At 35.3% G+C, this 23,894-nt stretch overlaps 2 pseudogenes; both read right to left on the bottom strand.

Moving 5' to 3' along the window:
• Window positions 1-11,272: 11,272 nt before the first annotated feature.
• LOC120171732 lies at window positions 11,273-13,873 on the bottom strand (annotated as a pseudogene).
• A 2,998-nt stretch (window positions 13,874-16,871) lies between these two features.
• The window catches only part of LOC120171724, a 31,195-nt pseudogene continuing 24,172 nt past the window's right edge, over window positions 16,872-23,894 (bottom strand).

Raw genomic sequence — 23,894 nt, 5'->3', positions numbered from 1 at the left:
ACTGTAAATGTTTTATATCAAGCCTCAAACTATTAATATTGGTTTATTTTTATCGTTCTTTTAGCATGTTGTTAATTGTACTGGTTAAAAAAATTATTTTTGAAGACCCTAGGAGCTGGACCCATTGCTTTCTAATAAATCCTCAGGACCTTCGAAAATAAGTTATTGTTTTATGAGGTCACGAGTCCAAATCTCGTAACTTTAAAAATTCACTAGAGTTAACGACGTGTTAAGAGAACAATCAAAATAAAATGATTATGATAATTTAAAGATGATACGGAGAAGGGGTATAACTCATATGGTAGAGTAGTCGCTTTGCATCGAGAAGCACACGATTTGTTTCCCCGCACAATCCCTTTTCCTATTTTTTTTGTCCAAAAAAATGATATTAAAATATTTTAAAGTTTAAGGACCGATTTGAAAAGAGGGTTATAGTTTAAGGACAAATATATACAACATTTTTAAAGTTTAAATACCGGTTTGGAATGGGGATCATGTTTAGGGATCTTCTGTGCAATTAGCTCTATTTTATGTAGTGTTTTTCATCTGATTTGGGCAATGAGTGGAGAGTATATATGTGGAGCCAGCAATCCATTTGATTGGGAGGGGGAATTTTAGAGTTAAGAAAGAAGAAGGATGGAATGCCATTTCTGTTCAACCATCAATGTTTCACCAACTCAATAATTTAAACCCAATCATTGCTAAACTCCAAGCCCCTTCATATCTTTTTTTCCCTTTAAAGATTCATAACCCACTGAGTTCAATGGCCAGTAGCCTTTGTCGAGTATTATAATCCTCCTGTTTCTTTCATCTGACACCTCAAAGAACACACAATATATGACAAGGTTCATGCCTTTTACCAATGCACAAGATTCAAACAGCATGGCATGAGCAAAGAGTGGAACACTGGAACTTAATGACATTTACGCAGGTAAGCTTCAATTTTGTTTCCTACCTTACTTGACAATGTCCCTAGCACCAATGCCAAATTGTTCATGTGTCGCAGAAGCATATATAATACACATTTCCATTGTTGTATGACACTGAACTAAGATTTCTATTGTTTGATGATCCACTTCAAGACAACAGTAACAGCAATGTCCAGACCAAATACAGCAGAGTCAAATCAGGCTTTACCTTGTTACGAGTCTCATAATATGCACAGTTCAACAGATGTAAAATCGGTTGCAATAGCATATGCTCAAAGAACCACATTCAAACTAGGCAATAACCAAATCAACTTGAGAATATGCTATTCACCTTAAGAAGTCTGAAGTCCGAAAGAGCCGTGAATAAAGGTTGGTTTTAAAAGCAACAGCAGTGCTTCCTTTTCTTCATTCAAGATAAAATTCTCCTCTAGCAAACTAAAGAAATGCCTAATCAAGCTTTTACTAAATATCCGGTTCTGTTAAACAGAAATATTCTGAATAAGAGTTCATAGCCATAGAAAAGCAATCAATCACATTTGATTGCATTCCATGAAATATAATACAAGGTCAAGATAACTTGTCTGGTTTAGTCTTAAATAGGAGTGCAGTCTCTGATGCTTGTTACTGCTCTAGCAGAGTCAAACGAAATCAACAGCATGAGATTTAGCTCCCCACAACATCGAATAGCCATGTCAAATAACATGCAACAGGAAGGATCTATTTCATCAAGCCATGCCTTATAGCTGATTAAAAAGATGATGACCAAGAAATGTGCCAGTATAATAAAAAAAACTTGATGATCAAAGTGATACAGTTTGAAATGATTGCACAAAGAAAACAGGGTATGGAACAGGAAGAAAGGAAATTACCATGACATCCGTTCCATAATAGCAATGACAGTATTTGATAACACTCAGTTTTAGAAACTATCTAATGAGAGTAGACATTATCATTTATCACCAATAATAGCTATAATAAGCACCATAAAATATGGAAACTTCAGCAGGAACCTAAATGGAGAACCATGTAACATTTTCAAACAAGAAAATGCTAAATTTTGAATTTGGTTTCCATATTTCAAGTTAATCCCTAATCACCATGTGAAGCAGAGCAGTTAGAGCAACGAAGCATCGACACAAAAGAAAAACAATAGTAATCCATTCATATAAATTAATATATGGTCACCCTCACCTATATTTTGAAGGCAATAACTGCCAAGTAACTAAAATTTGCCCTGTTGTCTAATAGGGTATTGTCCTAGCCAAAAAAAAAATAGACATTTCTTTATCAGCTAGGCAAACAATTAAGTGGTTCAACAAGTAGAGTCATTTCTTTAATTCATCATTTCCTTAAAATGTCAAACATCAACTAACCATCTAAAACATCAACTAACTTTATTTAGTAGGTCATGTACCACTACATATTCTTCTAGATCATTATACGATAGGATCAACTTTCACACAGAAATGTGTTATGATACTGCAAGAGAAGAAGAGTAATCGAAGAAAATAGAGGAAATGGAGATTAAAGAAGAGAAGAAAGGGAATTCAAGAAAACTAAGATTTCATTCATTTCAATCATAAGGTAAGACCTACCCAGTACATTGCTTTATATCTTTACACTGTACCAACCCTATCCCATTTACCAACTGGCAATACAACTGTATCTAACATTTTGATTCCCTTGCACGTGCTGCTGGCATGACTCCCTTCACTGCTGGCAGTACCAATCTTCTCATTTGAAATCACTAACCCTATTTCCAATTTCCCCAATTCTCCTCATGAGGACATCGACCAAAGTGAGTAGGGGAGGATGTCGGGGCATCTCATTTCCATGAGATTACCTCGACCGTAACCCGATGGTGGGCCGAGTAGTTGCAACTGTGAGACAAGAAAAAGCTTGAAGAATGAAGATTGAGGGCCTGTCAAGGTAATGGCCTCAGTTTAGACATTCCAATATGTATAGGTGTCATAGCTGGTAAGTTTATTTAGCTCTTTAGGGGGAAGTGATCGGGTGTTGGGTCTCCCCATCCCCTCACCCTGAGCTAGCATGTGGAGCTACCATGGTGTAATTTACCTTCTCCTAGGTTCATGTGGAACCTAGGTGTACGGGCATCGGGACCAAGTTGATGGTACGATGTCTCTCTAGGATGATACCTAGGGACGGTTTGGGGTCAGTGGGCCCTATATCACGCTCTTGGTTGAGGAGTGGGATTACAACCTAGTATTCGCTAGGCCCCGTGGGATCTCCTTTCCAAGAGTACTTGTGACTTTGGGAATTATATTATGGACGGGGACTAATGTGTGGCTTGTCTGTTTGGACAGGATACAATGGGATCGACTAATAAACTGAGGGATGATTCTTAACCAATATGACTTGGTTTCATGACGAGTTAATTCAAGGCATGGATCTATGTTGGGAAAGGCTAATTTGTTTGGGAGTTGTCCCATTCAAGTGCCGCACGGTATAACAACAAGACCGAGACGTTATGTCCATGACACTTGTTATCAGTGGCAAAATGGTTTGGTTTTTGCAGAGGATTTGAGTTTTTTCGTTTCTATTTCACGTCAAGCTCTTCGACATGTTGAGTAGGCAAGGTGGACAGTGTTCATGCCAAGCGCTTCAATACGTGGAGTAGGCAGGATGACCTAACCATATGCCAAGCGCTCTAGCGTGTGGAGTAGGTAGAGTGAAATAGTGTGGAAAATGCACGGAAATGCCTGCTTAAAGATTGATGCGCAGAGGTGCTAAATCTTTTTTTAATGCACAGAGGTGTCAGTTCAAAGATTGATGCACAGAGGTGCTCAATCATCTCTTTAATGCACAGAGGTGCCAGTTCAAAGATTGATGTACAGAGGTACTCAATCATTTCTTTAATGCATAGAGATGTCAGATCCTAGATTGAAGCACATAGGTCCTCAATTATCCCAAAGCAAAGAGGTGCCAGATCCTAGACTGAAACACTGAGGTGCTCATTCATTTTTAACTGCACAGAGGTGTTAGTTGTCAATTAAAGCACAGAGGTTCTCAATCTTTAATTCAAGCACAGAGGTGCTATGAATTTAGCACAGTGGTGCTCTTCTTTTTAGGCACAATAATTCCTCATTTGTGTTGCAGGTATAGAGGTGTCGACGAACAAGTGGGATTGGTTTATATGCGTAATGATGGGTCAATAAGCTCTCATAGAGGTGAGGAGCAAGGATTTATAGTGCCTCTTATATATGAGGCGGGTGAACGAGGCGAGTCAATGAGACTCAAGAGGAATTGATGGAGTTAATTTTGAGTTAATCGATTGACTAATGTGGCCAAGAGGGGGTGAATTGGCAATTAAAATTTTGGTGGAAGCTTTTGCAGAAAATTGAAAGTAATTGCACAACGATTTAGAGTGGTTCGACTTTCTCAACTAAAGTCTACGTCCACTTCCTTAGCTATCCACACTAAGGATTTTCCACAAATTCACTAATTTGTCTTTCTTTTGAGGACAAAGAGTAACCTTACAAATCCCTCAAGAATTATACCCCAAATTCTTGAGAACACTCTCTCCCAAAGAGAACAATACAAATTTTGCAAACTTACAAGAAAATCCTCACAAGGCAAGATGTTTGCACAATTCTAGAACAAAGAAAGAACACTCAAGAATAATACAATTGAGCACAATAAGCGTTCTTGAAAGCAAAAATGAATATTGAATGAAATAGGCTTGAAAATGCTCAAACTTGAGGTTTGATGCTTTCTCTTTGATTCTCTCTTGATTCATGTTTCTTGTTTTTTCTTCTTATTGATTAATGGCTTCTAAACTTGTTTAAATACTCCTTCAATTGATTGTGAACGTTGGGGATGATTAGTGGAGTCAATAGAGCCGTTTAAGTGTGAAAAACAATTAATAAAACAGTTGGGAGCGTCAGTGCATCGATGCATACACAAGGTGCATCGGTGCATCGGTGCATCAAGTGTAAAATTCAAATATTTTGACCGTTGGACCCTTAGTGCATCGGTGCACTAAGAGTGCATCGATGCATGAAGTGCATTTGATGTTTCAAAATAGCCTGAGTGCATCGATGCATAAACTGCATTCGATGTTCAATTTATTCATTGGTGCATCGATGCATGGATTGGTGCATCCCTTTGAAAAATTGATTTTAGGCTTGATTTTGGTTCAAAATACTTTGTGAAAATTGTTTCAAAAATATATTAAGTATAAAACACAATTTTACACATTTAGTAAGGTTTGAAATTGATCTTGAAAAACTTGGAGTAATAATTTGATATTCGAGTAATTAAATCGAATATACTCAGAAAATCATTTGTAAAATCTTAAAATTCATTTAACTTAATTTGTTATATCGAAACATAAAAAATGTTTTCAACAATCTCCCCCTTTTTGATATAACAAAACATTTGTGTAATTTTAAGATTTTCTTTGAAAATAAATTTTGAAATCAAGTTTGAAATTACTCCCCCTTACTCTAACACTTCCCCCCTTTAACATTTTTACACTTCTCCCCCTTTTTGTTAAATAAAAAAGACTTTAAAATGATTTAATCAAGGATTTTGAAAAGCATAGCCATTTGATTATTAATAAATATAGCTTAATCTGCTAAGATCAAAGATCAAGAGAAAGGTTAGCCATTAGTTTTTCATAAACAATATTAATAAACATGTAATGGATAATTGGTCATAATGCAACTAATATGTAAATGATGCAAAAATAAACATTAAACTCAAATTGAATGTTAAAACCAAACCAAATATATATAATAAGTTCAAATATCCACACATATAAATCATAAAGCCAAACAACTTCAAACATTTAACAACCAAAGAAAACAATCCCAAAGCATTCAAAATGTTTTAACAAGAAAAGTTCGAAGTTGATCCAAAATAAAACAAGGTCTACTCTTCCATAGAATGATCGAGAGGAGGAGGAGGAAATCTTGCTTGCATCTCAAGAGAGAGCATCCATACATGCAAGCATCTACCGTTGAAACTCCATTTGTTGAGATTCCAAAGTGTCTAAGCAATGATTTACCGTTTCGTTGTTAGCATTCAAATGAGATTTGATGGAAGCAAATCGTAGATCAAATGTATGGAGGCACTTGATCCTCTTGTTGTGCTGGTTCCGGTGCATTGTCGAGATCGTCAATATCTTGAAATAGCCCTTGAAGCTCGGGATCATCGTCTGCAGCCGGTGCCGGAGGAGGAGCACGAGAGGAGATAGGAACAGCTCGTGAAGAACTAGCTCCCGGAGTTGGCTTATTGGGTCGAAAGACCCATAGACCAGTTTGTTCGTCCTGTTTCCAATCTGCTTTCTTCAACGAGGTGAGATTGATTTGGTTTTGGAGAGGAATGGGATTGTCAAGAGAAACGTTAAGACCAATTTTGATAAAAATATTACTAAGAAGACATCCATAAACTAATGTTTCGACATGTTTTGAAGGAATAATGTTTATGGTGTCCACTAGCTCACTAAATATAATGTGTGGCAATTTTATTTTGTTCTTATTATTGATACAGTGCATCCACCGTAAATCCCTAGTATGAAGAGTGGAGTACCTACCTCCGGATGGTCTAAACCACCAAGAGATCATCAAATGAAGAAGACGATCATGATGAGATCATAGAGTACTGACACTAGCATTTGGAACATAGGGATATTCCACAGTTTCTTTCTCATTATATAAACCATCGTCATCTAGCCCAAAATGTGAAGCTATAGTCTCGGAGTCAATATTAATATATTATCCTAAAAGGTAGGATCTGATTGCTATAGTCCTACATTGAGTCTGGTTTTGAATACATACCACATTAGAGTAGAAAATGTGGACTAACTGATGATAGACGATAGGTTTGAGGTGAAACATTTTATCAAACTTCCATGTTTTGAGAATCGGAAGGTATTCGAAGTCAATATCAATCATGGCCTGAACAGAAGGAATACGCTCTTCCCGGATTCTATAAGATTGGAAAGAATTCATGTACCTATGGTACAAGTCGTCTCTACGACGTTCAGGTATATTAAAACAGGATCCTATAAGATTTGTAGGTGGAGGAGGAATAGGATTAGGAGGTCGGGTAGAGCAACTAGAAGAGGTCCTAGGGCGTTTAGGATTTGACATGGTTTAAGGAATCGGAATAAGGAATGTAACCTGCAATTTGAAAAATACATGTATGCAATTTAATCAATCCCAAAACTCAATTGAGTCCGTAATAATTCAAGGTTCTCTAAACTAAATCCTAATGGGCAAGGTTTTGAAAACTATTTGAAAATAATTTTTGAAAAATCATAACATGTATAGTTTTCATGAGAAACAACATAATTGAGTCAAAAACATCTAAATAAATCAAAAGATTTTCAATTTTTTTAATTTCAAATAAAATTTTGAAATATTGTGTGTTTTTGATGAAATTTGTTGTAAAATCTAGTTTCTAATCACCAAACAATCAACGACCGATATAATGTTCATCCTAGAACTAATCTAAACTAGTTCTAAAATTAAAATATGATAAAATAGAGGTTTTTAGAAAAATACCTTGAAAATTTCGGATTGATGAGAATGAGAAGTTGTGTTGCACGATTTAATGATAGTAGCAGGACTTGAGATGAAATGAGAATGAATTCCAATAAAAAAATGTTGATTTTGTAGTAAGAATGGAGATTTTGGATGAGGGAGGGACGAACGGCAAGTGTTTGGAAGCTTAGGGGTTTGAAAGAATGAGAAAATAGAGTTTTAATACCCAAAACCCGACGTATGCATAGATGCATGTCCTTGTGCATCGATGCACATTCAAGGAGTGCATCAGTGCACCTTCATGGTGTATCGATGCACATTCAAAGGGATGCATCGATGCACTGTTAAGTGATCAATGCATTAAGCACAAAAATGTCAAAAATCCGTTTTAAATACTCAAAATGATAAATTAATTAGCTCTAGTGGTATTGGCAACTCATATATTGAAAATTAATCATGTTCAATCAATCAGTTTAATCCTTAAACTACATTTGAACATTAATTTTCACCAAAGAACATAAACTCCCCCTAACTATTAGCAAAGAATGCAATCAAAAATTATTATTATAAGCATTTTTCATTTATTCTTAAAACTGCTAAAATTATTTTAAACACTATGTGAAGATAGGTCAGTTAAACCTAATTCTCTCCTAAGTGTCCAAAATCTTTCTTTGTCTAAAGGTTTTGTAAAGATATCCGCTAATTGGTACAAAGTATTAACAAATTCTAGAACTACATCTTCCTTAGCGACATAGTCTCTAATGAAGTGATGTCTTATTTCAATATGCTTAGTTCTAGATGTTGGATGAGATTTTTAGTGAGACAAATAACACTAGTATTGTCACACTTGATAGGAATGATACCTACTTCAATTCCATAATCAAAAAGTTGTTGTTTCATTCATAAAACTTGTGCACAACAACTACCAGCCGAAATGTATTATGCTTCAGTGGTAGATAATGCAACACAATTTTGTTTCTTTGAAAACTAGAAAATCAACATATTTCCAAGGAATTGGCAAGTACCGGAGGTGTTTTTCCTATCTAATTTGCATCATCCATAATCCGCATCAAAGAAGGCATGCAAGATAAAACTAGAGTCTCTAGGATACCAAAGTCCTAAACTAGGAGTGTCCTTAAGGTATCTAAAGATTCTCTTAACAGCTAGTAAATGTGATTCCTTAGGGCATGATTGAAATCTAGCACATAAGAAAACACTAAACATAATTTCCGGTCTACTTGTAGTTAGATAAAGCAAAGAGCCAATCATTGACCTATATAATTTAACATCCACACATTTACCTCATTCATCTATGTCAAGCTTTGTTGATGAGTTCATTGGAGTGTCATGAGGTTTCCCATTTTTCAGTCCAAACTTCTTGAGCATATCTTTGACGTACTTAGCTTGATTGATGAAGATGTCATCTTTTCTTTGCTTGATTTGGAGTCCCAAGAAAAATGAGAGCTCCCCCATCATGCTCATCTCGAATTCACTTTGCATTAGCTTAGAAAATTCTTAGCAAAGAACATCATTAGTAGAACCAAATATTATATCATCAATATAAATTTGAACTACTAATAAATCTTTACCTTTATGCTTTAAAAACAATGTAGTGTCAACCTTCCCTTTTGAAAAACCATTTTCAATTAAAAAATTTGACAATCTTTCATACCAAGCTCTAGGAGCTTGTTTTAAACCATAAAACGCTTTTGTCAATTTAAGAACATGATCCAGAAATTTTGAATCTTCAAAACCTGGAGGTTGTTCCACATACACTTCTTCTTTTATAAAACCATTTAGAAATGCACTTTTAACATCCATTTAATATAATTTAAATTCATGAAAACATGCAAATGCTAATAACATTCTAATTGCTTCCATCCTAGCTATGGGAGCGTATGTTTCATAATAGTCTATGCCTTCTTCTTGAATATAGCATTGAGTAACAAGTCTAGCCTTATTTCTCACTATATTACCACTTTCATCAAGCTTATTCTTAAATACTCATCTAGTACCTACAGTAGATTTATTACTAGGTCTTTCAACTAATGTCCAAACTTTACTCCTCTCAAATTGATTTAACTCTTCTTGCATAGCCATAATCCAATGTTCATCATTTAATGCTTCTTTAATATTCCTTAGGCTCTATGCATGAGATAAATGCAACATAATTACAAATGTTTCTAAGAGAGGATCGAGTTGTTACCCCTTTGTATGGATCACCTATTATTTCACCATCCTTGACATAGTTGTACTCTCTTGGGTAAGATACTTCCCTTTCTTCAATGGTTGGATTCTCGAGAGGATCATGAGTTTCCTCATCTTTCGTTTCTTCCTTTGATGATGGTTCTCCAATGTCATGTCTAACATCATTTTTGTTTATAATACCTACATCATCAATCAAACAAGAATCCTTCCTTGGAAGGGGATTATCATTGAAAACAACATGTATGGACTCTTCTACAACTAAAGTTATTTTATTAAATACTCGATAAGCTTTAGAATTTAAAGAATAACCCAGAAAAATTCCTTCATCACTTTTAGCATCAAATTTGCCAAGATTGTCTTTATCGTTGTTTAAAACAAAATAATTACATCCAAAATGATGAAAATAGCTAATGTTAGACTTTTTTTATTTTTAAATAGTTCATATGGAGTTTCTTCAAAATAGGCCTAATCATTACACGATTAATAACATAACAAGCGGTATTTGTGGCTTCCACCCAAAAATATTTTGGCAAATTATTTTCACAAATCATGGTTCTAGCCATTTCTTCGAAAGTTTGATTTTTCCTCTCAACAACTCCATTTTGTTGAGGGGTTCTAAGTACTGAAAAATTATGGCTAATACCATTACAAAATCCAGTAAATCCGAGAGTAAAGCCTCATGCGAAGTGCCTTTTTTTCGGATGAGTCCTACAGAGCTGGCTAAGTTAGAAAAGTAGTTGGATGGGTTGCTTTATGCATGATTATTTTGACCCTCGAAGTCACCTTTCGAGCGCCTGTGTTGTCCAAAAGAAATATGATGGGAGTTTGAGATTGTGCGTGGATTATAGGGCATTAATAAAGTAACTATCATGAATAAATAACCCATTCTTCTAATTGTCGATTTGTTTGACCAACTGAATAGTGCCAAGTATTTCACGAATTTGATCTCACGTCGGGATACCATCAGCTGAGGGTGGCCAAAGGGGATGAATCGAAAATGACTTGTGTGACTCGGTGTTCCATGGGTGCCTTGACAAGTTCATAGTCATCTACTTGGATGATATAATCATGTTTAGCACTTTCATAGAAGAGAAACATGAGCTTCTTCTGTTGTTTGTGAAGAATGCGAAGATCGAGGCACGTGTGGGTGCATTGAGTGTATAATGATTGACACTTTTAGATCAATACTAAACGAGCCACACACCACTTATACAGTTCACATATGGTACAGTGATTAAGAGCAAAAACAGTCCAAATCAAACCATATCAATTGCGAGAGAGCATACACAACAATTAAATCATATATAAACCGCCCACCCTAGCCATTCAGAAGGGCTGGATAGATAATCAGGTGTGGTATAGTGGCAAGTTCCTGATGGCATTTTAAGTGTAATTCATGAAAGAGACTCCATTTTTGCCAAGATTCCCAGGAAGGAAAAGCATCAAACGGCTGTTGAAGTTCGTACTTATTCTATAAAGTAACGCTCTTCACACCCGATATATTTTCTTGAAAATATTTGAGCAAAAGACATTAAAAATATTAGCAAATAAGAGGAGCACTTTGTAATTTTTCAAAAATATTGATTCTAAAAAACAAAATATATCGTATTAGCATACCACAATATACACAAATAAGCAATTAACTAGTCAGCAGGCTTTAAAAATGGTATCTTTTGAAGGTAAGTTGGTAACCCATGGATACGGAAACTTCAATGCTAACAATTAATAAAAAAAAAAGCCATTCCCAGGTAGAAATGAAAGGTAAATGTAAAAATTACATACAACACTGGGCAATTTAGGGTGTTTTATGGTTATAGGATAGAAAGTATTATGCCTGACATACACAGAAAAGAATCAGGATTCTAATCAAGGAATTCCAATTCATCCTCCTTAAGATGGGCAACGAACTTAACAGGTCCTCGTCCTTCAATCTCAGTGACGAATTCCACCTTGTAGGGAAGATTAGGTGAAATCCTTTTCCCTTTCCAGATCCCCACGAAGAGAAAATAACCTCAGTGACCAAAAATCCCAGATAATATACGATTTTGACCAATTTTTTTTTGGATTTGCGAAAATGACCAACAAAATCGTAATGCGATCTCTAATTCTCATTACGATCTCCACTATCGCAAATTCGCGTTGCATTTCGCGTTGCGATAGTTGAAAATCGCGTTGAGATAGTCTACAGTTGTCGTTGCGATTTTCCAAATTCGTTGCGATAGTCTACAGTTGTTGTTGCGATAGTTTACAAATTCGTTGCGATAGTCTACAGTTGTCGTTGCGATTTTCCAAATTCGTTGTGATAGTTAAAAAAAAGATTTTGTTTCTTAAGAATTTTCTCTAAAAAGATAGTATCCGCGCGGACGTGTCAAAGACACGTATGACCACGACCACGACCACGACCACGGCCACGATCCGAGACGAGACGGCGGCGGCGGCGCGCGAGAGTCCCCTTTGTTCTCTTCCACTCAACAAGGAAGTAGGAAATTCAAGCCTTAAATATCATTCCCAATAGTGTTTCCAATACTATGTGGGATTGAGCATTACCAACACCATAGAATCTTAGTTCCCGACCACATATCAAAACCGTTTGATAGTCATTTTAAATATAGAGTAATTAAAATGTTTATAATAATAATATAGAGTTTTCCTGACACAACTTAAAATTAATAGTCATTTTAAATAGAGTAAATTTTGTAAAAAAAAAGAAATGGATGCAGATGAGGCAAGGTAAATGTTTTATGCTTAAATACTTTCTTTGAACAATTAGTAAGCGTTAGAAATAATTAGTGAAAATCAAATTAGGGTGGAGATGAATGCACCTTTAGTTTACAAAATTTTAAAACAATGCATCCACAGTTGAAACATATCAATTATAAAGTGAAGTTACAATTGACAATATCTAGACGTCTCATTCTATCACCTCCCCAAATTACATATGAATCAATAATGCATCAATTATTGTAAAGTTATCAGCATGTCGCTGCCATTGACAATATGGACCGTTTTGTTTTTCATTCAATCAAAATTATGCCAACATACAATTTTCTCTATGTATTGATTGTAACCACCCTATTGGTTGAACAAATTAATATTCTCTATGTTTTTATGCTTCCACTCAACAGATGCTTATGTATGCAATTTAACAGTCCCTTCATATTTCGATCTCTTTGATTAGTAAAGTGGTGGTCGGGAACTAAGATTTTATGGTGTTGGTAATGTTCAATCCCACATATTATTGGAAACACTATTGGGAATGGTATTTAAGGCTTGAATTTCCCACTTCCTTGTTGAGTGGAAGAGAACAAGGGGGACTCTCGCGCGCCGCTGCTGCCGCCGTCTCGTCTCGGGTCGTGGTCGTGGTCGTGGTAATACGTGTCTTCGACACGTACGTACGGATACTATCTTTTTAGAGAAAATTCTTAAGAAACAAATTTTTTTTTTTAACTATCACAACGAATTTGAAAAATCGCAACGACAACTGTAGACTATCGCAACGCGAAATGAAAAATCGCAATGCGATTTTCAACTATCGCAACGCGAAATGCAACGCGAATTTGCGATAGTGGAGATCGCAATGCGAATTAGAGATCGCATTACGATTTTGTTAGTCATTTTCGCAAATCCAAAAAAAATTGATCAAAATCGTATATTATCTGAGATTTTTGGTCACTGAGATTATTTTCTCCCCACGAATTGTTTGATCACTCCTTCCATGCCGTTCAGATCCAACTCCGGGACTCGATTCACATGATAAACTTTGAGAGGCACTTTTACTCTAACCTTGGCCCCAACTTTAGCCACCTCCTCCGGGGCCTCCCTCCGACCCTGAAACCGACGCGTATTTCTCGTCCTTGTCGATGGAAGCGGTGGAGACAGCTTGGCAGGGGAAAACCCTTTTCCTCGCCTTTATAGAAACATTGACGGCGGTTGCAGTGGATTGAAACGACGCCAGTTTTAACGTAATCATCGAGGTTTTGGCATCCGGAGATGATTTCCCATTAGAGCATTTGATTAAACGTGGACCGGGCGTTGCCGAATAAAGGGATAAATTGGCTGTAATTGTACTCATCTCTGTTCTAGCTTTTCAAGCTACAAATTGTTTCTTTTCCCTAACAAAAACCCAGATTTCAACGATCGAATCCTTTAAAAATCTGGGGGTTTCAATCGGATTCAGAAAAGTTTTACTTTTAGTGGCTCAACCCAAGCAAAGAATCGAAACCGCAGCTAAGCTAACCGTTTGATAGAGGAAAGAGAAGGAGCGGAAGCGTGGAGTCTTTTATTACCAGTCTTTTGGTATGTTGGGGTGTATATGGTAATATAATTGTATTTAAGATATTTACATAATATATTTTAGGGTAAACTACTTCAAATACAATTTACTTTTAAGTCCGAGTTCGTTTATGTTACGTTTTCATTTTATTAATTTTAATACCGATGTTTAAGTTTAAATGTAATTATGTCACCCTATCGTTAGTGGTTTAACGGTACGATGACATGCATCTCCTACGCTGACATAGGTAACATGTCTCCCTCACCAAAATGATATTGTTTTGGCACAACTATTTTGATATTAAAAAGTCCAAAACGTGGATCCCGACGACGATCGATACAATAGAACTAACGAAATGGTCATTCTACAAGACTTTTATATTCGAGTTCATCACCACTCTGCTCTTCCATTACATCATCGATTCACTGTCTCCACCATAATCGACTACAAAAGCCATGATAATTTTTCCACCGATCCTTGTGCTGGTGTCGGTATTCTCCGCATTGCTTGGACCTTCGGCGTCATGATATTCGTTCTCGTTTACTGCACTGCTAGTATTTTCGTTAAGTTTGCAATAGTCTATGGAGATTAATTTACTGGTTTTAGTACTTCGATGGTATTAGGGGGTCATATTAACCCATCAATGATGTTTGATCCGTTGGGGTATGGAGATAAAGAAGAGGGTGAGAGAGAGGAAAATATGAAAAAATTTAGGTTTAGTCCCTATGTTATTTTAAAATATCAGAATTAATCTTAACTAAAAGTTTACATTTTTAGAATATTTATAAAAATATAACAAAAATTAAAGTTGGCTTAATGGTTAGGCTTTAACTTTTCTTGCAAGGGATTAAAGTTCGAATTCCCCTAAGCATGTTATTTCATATTTTTCATTCTTAAGTAAAACGACGTTCTTTTGGGTTATTTTAACATCAAAATAGTCGTGCCAAAACAACGTCGTTTTGATGAGGAAGTCAGTTACCAACTTCACAGCACGGAGATACCATGTCATCGTGTCGTTAAGCCATTAAAGCAGGGTGGTATAATTGCAGTTAAACTAAAACGTCAATGTTAAAATTAATTAAAAAAAATTAAACCGTTAATGACATATACGAGTCCGAACTTAAAGGTGATAGTATTTGAAATAGTGTACCTATATTTTATTTATTAATAACAACTAATTTTATTAAATATTTTTGAAATAATTTTTATATAAACTTTAAGATATTTAAATAATAAGAATCCAAACATAACAATAATTGGTTAATTGTTATTAAAATATTTGTATTAGCATGTGATTAATGTTTAAATTTTTTTATGTGAGGTTTGTATCTTTACTTTTTCAATGTGTGACAGTTTCTTTTGTTGACACTACTGTTACATTATTACCAGCGTTGTTTATCATATTTACCTCATACATTGGAGTATTCAATGTAAAATCAAATAGTTAAAAGATCACTCTAATTACGGGTCATTATTCTTTTTATATAAAATACCTGTCTAATAAAATTCATAATTTTATTGTTTTTTATGTGAAATTAATGTCTCTATTTTCCTAAAACTTGTCTATTAATACTTATCACTTCATTGTTGAGGTTAATTTTAATTAAATGTAATAATTGTATTTTAAATTAATTATATATGAAATGTTAATTATAATTATATAAAATCTTTTGAGTGATTTAAATGTTAAATACAATATGTGCATTGTCAAATGATTAAAAAATATTTTGAACATGTATTATCTTATAATCATCCCAAATTATTTAAAATATTTATTTATACAATTTTTCATCCAAACACTTATATCATATTATGTATTGAATTATATGAATCGAATGAAAACAATTACTTTATATTTTTTAAAATATAGTGAATAAATAAGTAGCTAATTAAAAATAATTGAATAAAATATAAAATTCACAACAATAGTTGAGATTGAAAATGATGTTTGGGCACGGAATTAATTTGGGTGCTAACAGGGATAGGGGATTAAGAATGGGAGGTGGAGAAGGCAACCGCCCCAATCCTTATGGATAACGGATTCCAATTATTCTGAGTTAAACCATTTGTATTACTCGTATTCGGATGAGAGTGTATAAATACCGGATATTATATTATTTTCTTAAATCGTTTTCATATTTCTAAAAGATGCTTAAAAACTTATATTTTCTCAAAATTAAACTAAATTTAAAATTATTGAAATTATAATAATTATAATTAAAAAAACATATAATAATATGATGGATCAAGATAGTTTCTAGGTTGACTCAAATTCAATCTGATACTAAAACAACAAAATTCGAATATAATTTAAGTTTTTTTTAAAAATTATCCATCTCAAATTTACTTTAAACTCTATTTAAAAATCTAATTAATAAATTACCAAAAAAATCTAATAATTAATAATATATAAATACATGATTATCTCAAATGAGAATAACACTGTGTTTTACCAATAAAATCATTTAATGAGTTTGTTTGAATATATATATATATATATATATATATATATAACTTAATATAAAAATAAGTGATTAAATTACATCTATAATTGACTTTTGGTGTCTAAAGATTTTTTTTGTTAAAAATAGAAGTATAATATTTTTTTCCGTTACACTATTAGATGCCTACAGTTAAAAAAACGTTAAGTGATACATATTACGTTTATATTTTTTATTTTTTAAAATAAAATATTTAAAAAATATCTGAACATGATATGTGTCACTTAACGGTTTTTTAACGGTAGTCATTTAAAAGTGTAATGAAAAAAATATCATACACCTATTTTTAACGAAAAATTCTTTAAACATCAAAAATTAATTTTGAGTATAATTTAGACACTTTTATATATATATATATATATATATATATATTATATATATATAATGCATATGCAAATGCGTGTGAGAGCATTATATTAAAACTACCACTGGGATTACATTTGTGGGTGTATTAATGTTGCATTGCATTCTGGAGCTTGAACAATCTTGAATAGTCCCTCGGATACTGATACCAATGTGGAGTGAGAACCAGTCTCAACAATCTCCTTTATCCATTACAACGATCGAATCCGAGTTCATTATCGTCAACAATCTATTCGTCACCGTAATCTGCGTGATCCTACACGTACCGTTCTGATTCATCGATTCCATGGCATTCACGATGGCTCTTTCAGACTCGCCATCGAGTACACTAGGTTCTTCATCCATAAGCAATACTGCAGGCCTCTAAGTAAAGTTCGAGCAATAGAGATCCTCTGCTTTTGTCCACCCAAAAGTTGACACCCTTTTTCGCCAACGACCGTGTCGTAACCATCGGACAAGTTGCTAACGAATTCGTGTATGTTTGCTTGTCTCGATACCTCGATGATTTCGGTTTCGGAGGCTTGTTCGGTTCCGTAACATATGTTGTCTCTAATGGATGAACTGAACAGAAGGGCTCTTGTTGGACTAATCCGATTTGTCTCCTCAACATCTTTAGATTGTATTCCTCTATGTTCTTGTCATCAATGAGAACTTTTCCTTCTAATGGAACGTAAAACATTAGCAAAATGGCTAGCACCGAGGATTTACCAGCTCCACTTGGTCCAACAAGGGCTACTTTGGTTCCGGATTCGATTCGTAAACTGAAGTTGTTAAGGACAGTCACCTCTGGCCTTAGAGGATAGTTGAGTTTAACATTATCAAACTCGATTTTGCCTTTGATCCTCTCGAGTTGTGAATCTTTGGGTTTTTCCAGTTCGATTTCGGTTTTACAATCGATTGTTTCGAATGCTGGTGTTAGTACATTGATTGCTGAAATGACTGAAGGGATCAATGTCCATAGTTCAGTGATTGATGGTACTGTGAGGGAGAAAATCTGGTATGATCTGATGCCGTTTTCGAAACTTGCTTGTCGTCGATCTACCAAGATCGTTGTGTACCATAAAGCAACAGCATGAGCAATGTTCCATAAACAGAGGGAAAACCCTTGAATGATGCCATATTTGATGCTTTCTTTCCTGCTCCTTTTCATTGGCTTTTCCATGGCAATTCTGGCTTTCCTTAGTATGTGTTCTTCTTGGAAAAACGATGCGATTGTTCGTATGTTGGCTGCGGATTCAGAAACAAGGGCAACGACTTCACGGTGTATAGCAGCCGAGTCACCTGCGAATCCTTTGGCAGACTTGGCCTGAATGAGTCCACCAATGAAGTGGCAAGGCATCACTGCCCAAGCTACCAGTCCCATTCTCCAGTTAACAACCATGCTTACGATTAATATCGAAGAAATACACTGGATGATAACGGACATCCGATCGAAGATTATGGTTTTGACGATCGAAGTATCATTGATGTAAGTGAGCCAACATTGTTCTCTGGTTTCTCGATCCAAGGAACTTCATTACGTAGTACACCTGAAATAGTTTAATGCTGCAGGTGTTAAGTATGTTCCTAAGATAAGATCCCGATTTCGAACAACACATTTGGACGCAATAGATTAGTACCTGAATATAGAGCTTTCCTGAGGTTTGCCATCGCCGTTTCTCTAACCACTCCATAGAAGTAATGCTGCAGGGTGTGCAGGAATAAAGCAAGCAATCCTATAACAGCAAATATGATCGAATACTTTCCCACTAGCTGCTTTGCATCTTTCTCGTAGTATCCGACTCCCACAGTAATGATGAAGAATCCGAAAAAAGGCTTCGAAACACCAACAAATGCTGCAGCTATAGAACCAGTAGCAATTTTCGCAACATCACGTTTGCTTAAGCCAAACCAAATTCTGAAAAAGGTAATCGTTTTTTTCATCCTTTGATGTTCAATTTGCTCAAAAGATTCAGTAAGATGTCGACCGAGTTCTCTTGTTTCCTCCTTTTGCTCAATATCTAGAGATGAAATGTGTTTATCAGTAGTAACAGATTCTTCAGTAATTTCAGTAGCCCTGCCATATTTCCACATTCCAAGCAAGTTAGAGTTATGCATTAATTTACCTTAGGTATTGGCGGGAAATTTGTTCGAACCTACCTTGACTCGTGAATTCACCCGATGTTCTGAATACTGAACAGTTTGTTGTAGAAATTGCTTGAGGCTAACAAGCAAGAGGGAGTTCATGTTTCTGTAACTTGTCCGTTCTCCACAACTGCAATTTTATCGGCATTGACGATGGTTGACATCCGGTGTCCGATTAGGATAACGGTTCTCCCTTGCATGGCCTTCTCCAGAGCATCTTGAACCAGTTTCTCCGACTCCGTATCGAGAGCACTTGTCGCTTCATTGAGTAAAAGAATCAGAGGATTCTTTAGAACAGCTCTTGCTATGGCAATTCTTTGTTTCTGCCCTCCTGATAGTTGCAGTCCTCTTTGGCCTACCTGCATTCCATTTCAACTACAAATGATCATTTATTGGTTGATTCACGCATGGCATGGTAGAAACTTAACAAGATCTGTCGAGCGAGTGATCGGAGACTAGGCAGATGACCTCGGTTAAGTACTGATTCAGAAGTTGGGAGACGAAAGTATGTGCATTCGCCATCGTTGTGGCAGCCCGGATCTGTTGATCACTTGCATCAATATTTCCTACTTTTATATTATCTTCGATGGTGCTCGAAAAGAGCGACGGTTCTTGCGATACCGCTCTGATATTCTTCCTAAGGAACTTCAAATCCAGATCCATGACAATGAGAATCTCCCCTGAATTATACAGTACATATTTTTTTTTGTAGATACCCATTTTTGTTCAGTTTATTATTATTATTATTATTATTATTATCATTATTTATTAATATTATTTTTATTTTCAGATTACAAATTACAAGCCCAAGTTGGGCCCCAATTACAAAGGGTCATCAGACCCAAACCCTGCCCCAAGTGACTAAGCGGGCCTAGATCAAAGTTCAACTCCTAGGCCCAAACCGAAACCCAGACCCGGGTCCAAATTGATCCAAACCCGGGCCTATTTCAAAAAGCTAACCAGTTAGGGTTTCTAACCCTAGTCTTTTGCCGTCGCCTCCACTACCAAGGGAAATGAAGGATGTGTCACCACCATTAGCCGAAGCCATACGAGTCGTCGTCGATCACTCCCCATGTCGCCATCATCAACAACAGACCGAACAGTGGCAAAAAACAACCATGTCAGTCAGATATCTAATCCAAATCTAATAACCCATTAAAAAACTAATCAAAATCCAAAAAAATTGGGAATGAAATGATCGGTTCTAGGGGAAATCATTCCCCTACCATCTGTCATCAACATACGTAGAGGGAGGCCATAAAAATCAACAGGCAACAACAAAATTAGGGGGCAATAAAAACCAGAGAGGGTCTCGGTGGAGAGAGGGGGAAATTATTTTGTATTTGGGTATCAAAAACCCATAGAGAAATGTATGAGAGGGAGACTATTTCGAGGGGGATAACAGTGTGTAAAGCAGGGGTCTCTCCCCATTTGAAAAAAACTTGGAAAAAAAGGGAGCTCAACCCTCTTTGGAGCAAAGCAATACAAGAAGAAATATTTTGAGAGCAATATTTTTTTATTTTCGAAATACAAGTCCTTTTTTAACAACGTAAAACAATAGAAGAAGAAAGGAAATTATACCTTCGTTCAGAGGCTTCGTCGGCGTTCGGGGCCTCCATTACCGAATCCGAACGGTGAGGAGAAGCATATGGAGAAGGGGAACATCATACTTAAATCTTTGGTCGATCCAACAATGGAAAAGGTAGATTGGAGAACGAAAAGCCGAAGGATTCTCGACCCTTTTTGTGGAGTTGAGGGTCGAATCTTACAAATGAAGTCCTGATCTGACCTCACGGCGACAGGGCGAATAAATCCCTAAAGTTTGGTAGCCAACGACAATCGGAGACGGTGGCGGCCGGTGCCCGACGCGGTAGTTGGCGATGGCGTTTGTCGCCAGTTTCTGGAGAAATGTAGAGAGAAGCAAGAGAGTCTGAGGAATGAGAGAGAGTGAATAAGGGAAAATGAGGAAAAAAAGAACAAAAAATGGGTATATATAACACAAAACAAACGGCGTCGTTTTGGGCTATAACCGTGCGTTTCGACCCCAATGGTTTAGTCTCTTCCGCGGTCCTCTCAAGTTTCAAAAACTTGCATTTTGGTCACTATCATGAGATCTTTTCAAATTAATTGTCCTTACTTTGTTATTTTCCCTTTTCATTTCTTAGTATTAACATTTTGGTTTATTTTCTTACAGGTCCCTTTACTTTATGTGAATTTTTCCATTTCAGTTACTTGTCCTCTATTTTTTTTATTTCTTTAATTTTGTGCTATAATTTGTGTTTATTTCAATTTAGTCATTTTTTATTATTGTCATTTATTCGAATTTATTCACTAATTTTTACTTTTATTCATTTTAGCCACTGTTTGGGGTATGTTTATTATTTTATTATAATTTAGATGTGATATCTTCAATTTATGCATTTTAGTCACTGATGGTTTATGATTTGGATATTATTTTTATTTATATTTCATTTTATTCACATTTCACTTGTTATCTTATTTTTAGGAATTTTTTAATTTGAGTGCCTTACTTTAATAATTTCCATTTTAGTCATGAATGATCAAATTTGGTTTATTTACGATTGCATCGCCTACTCTGTGAAAATTTTGCAATGGTTGCCCTAATTTCTTGTTGGTTGTATATCTTAATCCCTAAAGTTAACATTTTTATTATTTTGGTCCATCATTTATATATTTGTTAATTTCCCGCTAGTTGTAATATTTTCAAATATTATTTTACATGGGGAATTTATAAAAATGCGCCTTAATTGACAATGAGTGTGTTTCCAAGAATTGTTCGAACAAAATAATACATTTTATATTCGAATGAATTTGTTTTTTAATGTAATTAATGTATGTATGTTATCTAAAAATTTGGGCAATATTCTTTTGTATGGGGAATCTATGGAAATGCCCCCTTAACTGAAAAGGAAGGTATTTTCGAGAATTGTTCGTGCAAAATAATACCCTTTATATTTTTCTAAAAAATGATCATAATTTAAATGTATATTCGAATTTGCCAATTTCAATATTTAGATGACGTATAATCACTTAGGTACCGATTTCGGGCGTTGTGGGGTTGACAATCATTCCCCACATGCAATCGACTCCCGAAGCCTTTTCAAAACAAATTTCCAGTTAAACACATATAATTTTTTTATCTTTTAAAATTATTTTAAAAGGTATTTTTAGGTATTCGACTTACCTAACCCAATGGTCGATGGCGACTCCAAAACTATTTATTTGTTCTTTATTTTAAAACTCAATCTTTGCCAATATTAAGTTGGATCTCTCCCCGCCGTAGCCCTAAAAAGCTTAAGGATCATTCTGACAGCTTGGTGACTCCGCTGAGGACGTTAGAAAGTCAGGCCTTAATTGATTATACATAATCTTTTTAGTTGAAAAATGGTAAATTCGAATGATATTTGAATTTTTATCCTCATGTTTTGGTTGCATCACATTGTACATCTTTTATTTATTAGTTGTATTAACATGTGATTTACATGTTTTAGATTTTTTACTTTTGTTTTGGTCTTTCTATTTTTGGATCGAGGTGAAGGATTGTGAGTTCCCCCCCCACTCACACTATAACCATTCGATACTTAGAGCCTTCTAACTGTGCTCTGTCCCTTTAGGTAGGGGTGAATGTTACGCTTGCGTGCGAAAAATTATTTTTCTTTGTATGGGCTTTAATAAGTAACCTCTGAGGTACATATGCCTCGTGTTTATGAGCGAAACATTAAGTTTTCTCGCATGGACATAGGGAAATGCATCCTCTCGAATTGAACTCGACCCATTTAAGCCTATAATGGGTGAGGATCGAGGTTCTGGTAGGCCCAAGGGCGCACCAGCAAAGGACAATTCGAGTACCCTATTAGTAATACCAAAACTCTACATGTTTCATACTGAATTTTTGTCTGTGGTTCTTCAAAAGTCACAAAAAGGGAAACTCACTCTAACCTTTTCCTCGAATTTATTTATTTATTTTGCAAACAACATGAGAATTAGAAGAGTATGTTGTTAGGTTTTTTTTTCAAAACAAGCATGCGAACTAGATGGCATGAGGTTAGGATATATATGTTGAACAAAGCATGAGGGTAGAAAAATATGTTGGGTAGAATTGTTATAAAAGCATGTCAGGGTAGATACCATGTTTGGTTGGATATTTTCCTTTCATACATATTTATTATACTTTTTGGTTAAGTGGTACTAACAAATTTTTTTTGTTTTATCTTATTTTAATATGCCTTATGTTTGCATTTGCATTTTCACATCATAACCAAACAAGGTGTAAATTCATAAGTGATTGATCAAATTAGAAGGCTTTCATATCAACATAAGAGTTCCATAACTAGATAGTCAACTCCGTAAAGACGACAACTTACAAACAAAGTTGATAGATGAGAGAAGAGCTCAAAGATTGATCGAAGATGCCCATTAAAAAATAATCAATATGGTATCAAATATCAATATGATAGTTGAGTCAAGAGTGAGAATATCCTTCGCGAGATATCAAGGCCGCTTTACTCTTGGAGAATCCCACGAAAATGGAAGTATAGAGATCCCATAATGATAATGGGTGAATTAAAATGAAGAAAGGTGGTCAACACTTTGAGGAGTCCAACAACAACTACAAAGATAACATCAAATCGTGAGAAAGTCCTAGATCGGGTACATGAAGAAAATGAAGCTCGTCTGTCTAGTGTAAGGAGCACTTATGTCTGATGAAGGTTATTCTACGGTGATTGCTTTTAGAATTAACACCTTGTGCATTCGCATTTGCATTCTTGTTTTGCAATAGCTTATTAATTTATTTTGATTGCTTTTACAATAATTCTTGTCATTTTGTGCTAATGTGTTTTTATGTTGCTTTTCCTTTTACTTGCATTGCATGATCATGACATAATCAAGATGTTGATTCGTGAGTGGTCATCAGAGTAAAAGGTTTTCATGATGGACAAAGGGTTTTACGGTCAAGTAAACTATA

The sequence above is a fragment of the Hibiscus syriacus genome, unplaced genomic scaffold (assembly GCF_006381635.1).
Source record: "Hibiscus syriacus cultivar Baekdansim isolate YM2019G1 unplaced genomic scaffold, ASM638163v2 tig00111835_pilon, whole genome shotgun sequence".
In the NCBI taxonomy this organism is placed as follows: domain Eukaryota; kingdom Viridiplantae; phylum Streptophyta; class Magnoliopsida; order Malvales; family Malvaceae; genus Hibiscus; species Hibiscus syriacus.
Note: the sequence above shows the minus strand (reverse complement) of the source record. Positions and strands in the feature narration are given on the sequence as shown.